This window comes from Hibiscus syriacus, unplaced genomic scaffold (genome assembly GCF_006381635.1).
Source record: "Hibiscus syriacus cultivar Baekdansim isolate YM2019G1 unplaced genomic scaffold, ASM638163v2 tig00116997_pilon, whole genome shotgun sequence".
NCBI lineage: Eukaryota > Viridiplantae > Streptophyta > Magnoliopsida > Malvales > Malvaceae > Hibiscus > Hibiscus syriacus.
The window spans coordinates 5,126,784-5,136,414 of NW_024063513.1; the positions used below are offsets into that span (position 1 = coordinate 5,126,784).

Sequence of the window (9,631 nt, forward strand, 5' to 3'; positions counted from 1 at the left end):
CGCAGAAAATTGACAAAATTCACAACCAAAAGCTCTGATACCAGTTGTTAGGAAATATAACGAGAACAAGTAATTTCCCTATAACCAGATTTGTAAGAATGCGAAATAAAAGCGGAAAAATAATACCCGAAATTGATAACGGAGTTCAGCCAATTTTGCTTACGTCTCCGGACTGCTGCAGATCTTTTTACTAAGAGAGAAATTTTACATGTGTTTACAAAACACTCACTACTCACAAGAAAGCTCTCTAGTATTGGGAGAAAGAAATGATTTTTGGGATGATTTTGAAGCTAAATGAGCTAGGGTATTTATAGCTGAAGCTTAAGGACTAATATTGTAATTAACCCTATTATAAAAAATAAAAAATTACAGCAGCCCCCCCTAGCAGCCCCCTTAGCAGCCCCCCTTAGCAGCCCATGTGTTTTATTAATTTTCAACATAAAGGTCAACTAATCTTTTTAAAAACAAATTTAAAAATAAAATTTAGAAAAAAAATAGAATTTATGGAATGATGGAACCGAGATTGTTTTCCGATTTGATCTAAAAGTAAAACACACCAAAATAGTAAAATACAACCAAATAACATGATCACTTTCGTAATTCAGAAAAATCTTAAAACGACGGCGTTAATAACTAGGTGACGTCAAAAACTACGACCCTAATCGGTCAATGGCAGCGCGAGCAACGGAGGAGGTAGGCTCGACCTTAAGAGCCTCCTCGAAAGCCGCTCTAGCTTCCGCCTTCATCTTCTTCATTTCGTAACAATCTCCCAGAAGACAAAACACCTTGGCGTTATCCCCGCCTAGCTCTACAGCTTTGGTCAAATCGTCGATCGCTGAGTCAACACGGCTTCCGCGCTGGTTCATGCTCATCATTAACTCAGCTCGTTTAAAAGCGCGTCGCCCCGCTCTTTATCGGTCAAAGACTTGGAAGCAAGAGGGGAGAGAGCAACATCGAGGGAGTCGAGAGCGGAGGTCTTGAAGCCTGAAGGTCAAGAGCGAGGCTTTGAGTATGTAAGAAGCGGCGTCTTTCGGGTCAAGAGAAATGGCCTTTTCGGCCTCGAATTCGGCTTTTTGGGCTAGAGAGGCGGTGGATGAACGAGACTTGGAGGATCTGGCTTGAGCTAAGAGCTGGGCTCCCAGGACGAAGTGGCGCTTGGCTTGGAAGTCTGCTCGATTCCTGTAACGGATTTTGGTGAAGATCTTCTTAGGAATATCGTGCATAGCGAGGAACATGAAGATCGTAACGAGAATCATAGCGCCTTGTAAAAGTAGATCTGTCCACATCTTTGACATAATCCCTTGAAAATTTTATGGGAAAGAAAGAAAGAAAAACACAACAGAAGGAAGAGAGGGTTTTCCCAGAGGACGACGATGATGGTTGCAGTAGTGATTGTTGTGAGACTGGCCGTCAAGTTGGTACAGGAATTGCAAGTTCTCTATTATTACTGTATTTTTAGCGTCAATTTATTTGTTATAAGTACAGAGACGGGGTTTAAGTTAGACATAGAATATCACCTATAGTGAAAATCAGTAGTAACTTTTTCTTGAGGTACCGGATTACTTTATATTAATGAAATAAAAATATTAAATTATGTATTTAATTATTTAACTATTATTTTAATTTTAATTTTAATTTTTAAATTATTATTATTATTATTATTATATTTTAATTTCATTTTAATCATACACCGTTAAAAATTTAATTTTGATACTATTGTGTCGTAATAAAATAATATCACATCATTAATTAAAAAGATAAATAAAAATACTAAGTTAAAGATTTTGTTAAATTTTTAATAATAAATGATTAAAATAAAATGATAATGAGAAAAAAATGATCCCAGTCTCAATGGGTTGGGTTTCATCTCATGTTATTTTGATATTGTTTTAATGTTTTTAGTAAGAAAAATATTAAAATCTCGTATTGTTATTAAAAAATATTTTATGAAGATAAATGATTATGCATAAATACAATAAATTAAAAATATTTATATTAAAATAACATTTATATTTTTAATACTATAATATATAAAATATCAACTTATATCTAATATAATTATAAAAATATTATAAATAAATAATTTATAATAAAAACATATCAAACATAAGACATTTGTATCTAAAAAATTAATATGATGAGATATACAATTTTTAAATATATAATTAATTTGTTAGTAATTTAATTATATCAAGACAGAAAATATAATTTTGTAAATCTTAACGTATTACATTATAATAAAAAATAATAATCATTAATAGCTATTTATCATAAAATTTATATATCGTGAAAAATTTATTTCAGAAATAAAATTGATAGAAATAAATTTAATATCTAATTTTATGGAATAAAAACGAACAAGTGACGATTAAATCATTATTAAATTTAACCATAGTGAAAGCAAATATTGTATGCCAAATATCTCGAACTCTGCTTTCAGTAGGCCTAACCAAGTTAACGATTACACAACCCATCGTATACAAAGAAAATACATAATAAATACTATATAACCAAAGGTAAATTTCCGAATTCTTAAACCCCTTCGGATTTACACTTTGTTAAAAGGCAGTCCCCATGGTTGAAACAACAAATACGTATTTAATACAGCAAAGTCGGTTTAAATAGTTTGCTGTACTACTTTATTCGTAGTCCTTTTCTATGTTTAAAATCCCATTTTAACCGCCTTCCAAATGGGTTGGTTAGATTAACACATCTAAATCTACGGTTGCAGATCTGTTAGTGGAATAAACATTATAAAGCCAAGTGCAATAGTTGTTTGCTGCAGTTAAAATAGATTCCCTGAACCGGCTTATTCCATACTATTTTCACCGTGGGAATGGCTTGGCTTAAGGGTCACTGTCACTGTAGTGGAGACTTGAGTAACTTCTTTAGTGCTTCTACGATGCTGGCGAAAGATGGCCGTTGAGCCGGATCGCTGCAAACAATCAAAAGAAACACCGTCATCGTTAACTACGGAAGTTCGATTTTGATTGCAAAAATAATGTCCGAAGCAAGTTGGTTGCATGGTCTACTACATGCCAACCTTTTCAGGAAGATTATAATATGAATACCAAGTGCAGTGGATAAATCATAGGATTTAGTATACTCACTCAGCCCAACAGGATTCCATGAGGGAAGCCAACTTTGGAGAGGTATTCGGAGGAACGGCCAGCCTTCTGTTTTGGAAAGCAACAGCACCAACCACCTAAAGTTTTTTAGGTACCACAATTAGCAACGTTACCTTTTATTCGAAACAACTCGAATAAAGATCTCATTAACACTTTTGATTATTACATTTGATAAGAAACACATAAGAAGAACTAGAATGGAACTGAGGAAAAAAAAAAGGAATATATTCATTCACCTGGGCATGACTGAGTCCACTCCATGGTTGTTGCATGGTCACAAGCTCCCATAGGATTACTCCAAACTGTAAACATCGGATTTTTCATTTGAAGGCTCTCCACGAAGGAATTCCGGAGCCATCCACTCAGGCTGAAAGAAAAGAACTAGATGATTACATGCTGATTGATGCAGTCGGATGAAAAATTCTCAAACCACAATAGACCGACAGATTAAATATAATGCATATACAATTCTGAACTTTTATCGTATCTATGCATTATTCATAATTTTTCCCATAAATGGTCTTGCATTAATGAATATGATTGTTGACTTCTAAAACAGAACATTATGTCAGGATTTGAAGAGCACACACACGTTGCAGAACTATATATTCGATATTGCATTTGGAAACAGATGGAGCAAGACTAGTCATAAGTTATTTGGAATAACTAACTTATAACAGAAAACTCCTTGGGCACCTATTGATGTGTGAAAGTGCTAGTTTATATTCAGTACAAGAGGAGGTCATGGACTACTTACTGTTCCCGCAACAGATTTTGATGATATAAAAGTGCCCGCTTTGAATCTGGACAATCCAAAATCACAGACCTAGAAATGGCATAAGAAGATGAAGTCATGCTTGGAAATGAAAAAATAATTCATAATTTGTCAAAATGAGAAACTTTGTTGTCATACCTTTACCGTCCAATTCTTATCAACCAACAGATTCGGAGATTTAAGGTCCCAGTGAACAATAGGAGGACGAAGACAATGAAGATAGTTGATCCCCTTGGCCTGTTTTCAATATAAAACATTAATACCGTGCCAACATCAAGTTTCATTCATAGATAAAATGTGAGTAAAGAATGTGACAAACCACATCCAGTGCCATGCGCAATCGCCTCCTCTGATCCATTGTTTCCCCGGAAGCTGGCCTATGAATGAGGCGGTATAAGCTACCCCTGTTTGACAAAAAACCACGTCTTATTAAGGCATATTAGTTGCACAAACAAATCGGTTCATTATCATAATATGAAATAAGATGATTTTACCTTGGCAGATACTCCGTCACTATTGACAGATGAGGCCGCTTTGTCACAGCTCCCATGAAGAGGACCACATTTGGATGTCGAACGCGTTTCATTATAGCAACCTAAACAAAATGCATCGATAACTTAAGCTGTGTATTTGCATACTATATTTGCTCAAGAACATTAAAAAAATAGGAGTAAATTACGTGATAACTTAGCCATGTGTTAAAATAAACAACATGCCACCAGCTCCGTGTGAAAATAAATAGAGTTTCAAGCATAAATTCATGCATTAAGGCACAGAAATGGATGTCCCTGAGAAGGACATTGAATGCATATGAAAGCCATTTATAGAATGTTGATGCCGAAGGAAAGTTGAAGCAGTTAAAAGAAATATGCAATGCTAAAACATACGGATAATAACAATATCTTATTTAGGTTTTGTCCAGTACAAACCTCTCTTAGGAACTCCTTCAACTGATCATCATGGAAATCTTGGACAGTCAAGACTTTGACTGCAACATCCTGCATTTGGACAACAATAGTTTATTTGTTTAAGCCAAAAAAACATTATGACAAAAGAAAAATATCCCAAAGATACTGATAATGTAGCCAAACAATGAAACAAACTAAAGAGAAACAATTGCTCTCCCTTGCTGAGGTTAAAGCCCGTACCATGTATTTCAAGATAATATGGTCTATGCTAAAGCAAAATAAACGTGTACACCATTACACATATGCAACAGCACATTCGACATATCAACTAGTCCTACTTGGCGCCTTTTGTACAATCCCATAAGTTCATTTATTATCCAATTCAAGTATCAAATGAAGGCATATTTCTCACCCTCCTTCAATTAAACTTCTGTTGTGAACGAAATTCCTTAGGCAATGTTTTAATTTGCAGTTCTAGAAAGTGATTGACAGTGTTTAGACCATCCTCGGTTAGGAGGAATAAAAGAGATCAAGATATTCACCAAGCTTAGTTGGCAAAAGATAGCAAAACATGAACAAGAGTACCACATTCTATATCCGATTCTTTAAGTAAAGGAAAAGATAGATATCAGAATCATTCATATTCCACGAAATCAGAAAACCAATGATTTTCAGTTGCAAGAACAAAAAAAATACTAACCGATCCATGCCACTCAGCACGATGAACTGTTCCAAATGAACCTGCAAAAGGAGAGTTTAAGCAAAAAAAGTTGGTACTTGCTTCAACAATTATCTATTAAGATACAATTCAATTTACCAAGTGCATAGAGAAAAGTAAAGAAGTACGAGTAATATCCTATAATGAAGAACTAAGAGAATTACCAGCACCAACACGCTCCTTAATATGCAATTCATCCCATGATATCTCAAGCCAATCCATTGCAAGAGAAGGTTCAAGATTTATATACTTTGGGAAGGTGACAGTAGAGAATCTACCCCGGTTATCAAGTTCAACCCCGATATCCTCCAGATCAGGTTGACTAGGCAAGTTAACTTTCAACTGATTTACACTTTTCACCACTGAGCTACCAGATATAACAATCTCTTTTCTAAGAGTTTGATCTAAGGCAACTTTGTCTCCGCTGAGTTCAGAAATTTCGGGCGTTGTTGTAACAGCTGCAGTTTCAGAAGTCAGCAAAGATTCATTTCCAAAACAACTTTGAGCATATATTGGTGCCTTTTGACTTTCAAGCAAGCTGCTGCCATTCAATTCTTGAGATTTCTCATTGCCACCTGCAGGAGATTAGTCTCCACTGTTTCAGTTTGGTTTAACAATTTTGGTCCATTTTTTCAGAATTTGTGTACAAAATATCACGTACCTGGAAGTAGAGGATACTCACAAAGAGAACGTGAATTCTTTGTATCATTAATCTGACAATGAGAGGCATTATCCATGTGAGGCTGTTGGAATTCTTTTAGATGAGAAATTTGAAATGGTAAAGGCATTGAAGAAAAGAATCCTCCATTGATAGATGAATCTGGACCATGGATATTCCCTGGCTCCCCAACTAGATCAACTACATATTCCCTGCAAAACAATGTATGTCTCTAAGCAACAATGCATCGAAACAGAACTAGAAAAATTTGAAGATCAAAGAATCACTAACTTTCTCGATGCAAGTATCTTTAAACAATGTCATAAAGTTGTTCCCGTTTATTTTATTGCATTCAAACAATTTAATTGCAAATATGCAAACTAAAAGTTGCACAATTTACCTCGGTGATTGTCGGTCATCTTCGATTTTGACAAGGCAAGAAGAACGATGATCGGCTGCACAATATTTGCACCCTCGAGCAATCCTACAGGGCAAACCAATGTAGTCGGCCAATTTCTGCAGATTTGAACAATACACTATGTTAGTGAAGGATCCCAAAAGAGACACATTTTCTTCTAGGTCATCATATGTTAATCTACATTTAGAAGGTGATCAGGCCTTAAGAATCCAGATACATTTCACACATCAACATTATAAACTCAAACACTCATTTTTCATTTGATATCCTGGTCTGGCATCATAAAGTGAAGACAATCTCTTTAATCAAGAATAAGCCATGTTCGGCAAGAAGGTTATAAAACAACAACTTTGAAATCTTTTGAATCGTGAAAAAGAGAAAAATATTTATAAGCTTCAGAAGTTCATTACATAACAACAGATTTGAGAAGGGGGACAAAGTGTAGACCAAAACGGAGACCCCATAAGAATCAAACATTTCAAAAAAGCCTTGTCAATTCACCATAGCAGGCTACAATACCTCATTGAATGATCCGCGATACAGAGAGTGCTCATTTAATGGAGTTACAAATACCTCTGTTAACACATTTATACATGGCTTTTAAAAAAAATCTGGTGCTTAAGGAACTCGCAGTCCTTGTTAGCAAAACCTTATATAAGAGGGGCATTTCCAATATATTAGTAACTTCAGAAACACTAATTACTTTGGATCAAAATGAAAAATAAAATGTCTGCCCAAACTAACAAAATATATATAAACAAAATGCCTTTCATTCCATAGGAGTGTATTTCTGGAGAAAGAAGAGATGGAATAAAAGAAACAAACATATATTTGTTGACGCGCATATATTTTAACATTCAAGTCAATGGATTACATTAGTGGATATATATTAGATACACTAATAGTGCATAGAGATGCACTGTCAGCAAACCGGATTATATCAATGAAGTGACAAGGAAACGGCTTTTTTTATTATTGTTATTGTTTATGCCCATAAAAAAGGAGCAGATTCTTGAGCCACCACTAGCAGTTTTCATTTTCTGCGTGCGAGTGGATGGATGGATCATAGGAGTAGATTGAATTCGGTGAGAAAATAAAGTAATAAAGGCTAATCTTTCGGCACCTTAAAGAGGATTGCACGATGCCTGCAAAGTCCCATTGATAGGCTGCCAATGGGGAGCACAACACACTTATGAAAATCCCTCAATCTCCTACTGACAAATTTCCAGCTTTTGTGAAGATCTCCTTGCTCCCCTGGAAAACTTCCTCTAAAATATAAAAAACAATTCGAACACAATGAATAATTTGATAAGAAACGGTGAAAAGGAAATGAATCATCGGTGAAAATAGATTTAAAAGAGAGAAAATAAAGCCCACCCCATGTATATAGCAACGAGCTTTCCAAGTTTCTCCACCAACACTAAGGTATTTTCTGAAGCACAATATAATTCTTGGGCTTTATCTTCAAGCTCTTTTAGGCGCGAATCCCCGCGTTTGTCAACAAGAACAACCTCCATAGACGTCTCGCTGGGCTCAATTTCTTTAAGAGACATCAAAGGTGGTAAGCGTCTTCCTTCTTCGAATTCGTTACACATCACCCAGAGATATGGATTCATCCCCAGAATATTATAAAAACCATCTGATATCTTATCATTGTATGATAAACAGCCACTAACCTGCAAATTCAATATAAATCCATTAGAGTTTCGTAAATTTTGAACATGGATACTAAGTTACTAACTTGCAAGTGTGAAACATGTACATAAATAAATGCCAATAGGGAAATAGAGAAAATACCCATAGACGATAAGAAACTGTTTCTGCATCGACAGCAACAGGTCCATGACACTCCTGCAATAGCAAAGGTTCACCAAATAGACTAGCTTGAGAGGTAAGCCTTCTAGCCAGCATAACGTGTAAATAATAACTTTCCTTTGACTTGAGCGCTAAGTCATCTTTACTCTTCTCCACCTCTTGTTCCTCGACTTCCTCCATCGCCGGCACGGGGGTCGATGATGTCTCCTTTGTCCAAGTATCTTTAACGTCACTCGACAAGGTGCCATCCAATGTCGTCCCAGAAAACAAACTCCCCGCGTAGCTACTACCACTAGAGAACCTTGTAAGTGACACCTGCCGGTCAAAGTTTCGGTCAACATTACGTTCATCAATGATGGTTGTGGTTTCCGGAGCAGGTGCCGGAGGAAGAAGTGAAGGGTGTGGCGGCGGAGCTGGTTCCGGAGCTAATAACAACTGTTGATCTTCATCATGATCAGTACTCGAAGAGAGGCCTCGAGGGGAAGGTTTCACGTGACGTGATCTGTTTGTAGTAGCTTTTTTGTCGAGGAACCAATCGCGGAAAGCGGCGAGCTGTTGCTTTTTGACGTGAAGCTTTTCGTCCGTGAAAAGATCTGATAGCGGAGAGTAGCTGTAATTGTCGCTGTCGGTCTTAGCAGCTGGCGTCCTAAAATCTTTTGAAGCTGTCCCTGAGATTGAGTTGTTGCGTTCATTTTCAGCGTTGAAGTTGCTTGTGGCTGTTGTTGTTGCTGTTGAAGTAGCGGTTCCAAACGCAGCCGCTGTAGCTGTGGGAAATGTTTCCTTGGCGGCGAGCTTTTTCTCCTGATCCAATAGTTGCTTGGTAGACGCATCGAAGCCACGATCGGGAAATTGCCTAGGGAAGAAGTAAGTTGTTCGATGAGGCATACTTTCACACGACGCTCACAATATCACTTTATCTCTCTCTTCTTCCCTTCCTTCCCTCCCGCACGTATGATCAACTCTCCCCACCCGAACTAGTTGCTCATTCCGTACAACTCCTGCAAATTATCAAAGGACCCCCGAGAACAAGCTCTAAGCAAAGGGGAAACAAACTCTGAACAACGTAAAGTTGGTTTGGCTTTTAGTATTGAAACAATGGCGCAAACCGTGGCAAAACCGCGGGCACAAACGGTTTTGGAAGTAGAGAGAGAGAGAGAGAGGGGAAGAAGACGGTGAGTTTTTAATATAATTGAGTGCAGAGTGCAGGGAGA

The 9,631-nt window shown here is 36.7% G+C and overlaps 1 pseudogene; it reads right to left on the bottom strand.

The window, feature by feature from the left end:
* Positions 1 to 2,478: 2,478 nt before the first annotated feature.
* Positions 2,479 to 9,631, bottom strand: LOC120194369 (annotated as a pseudogene).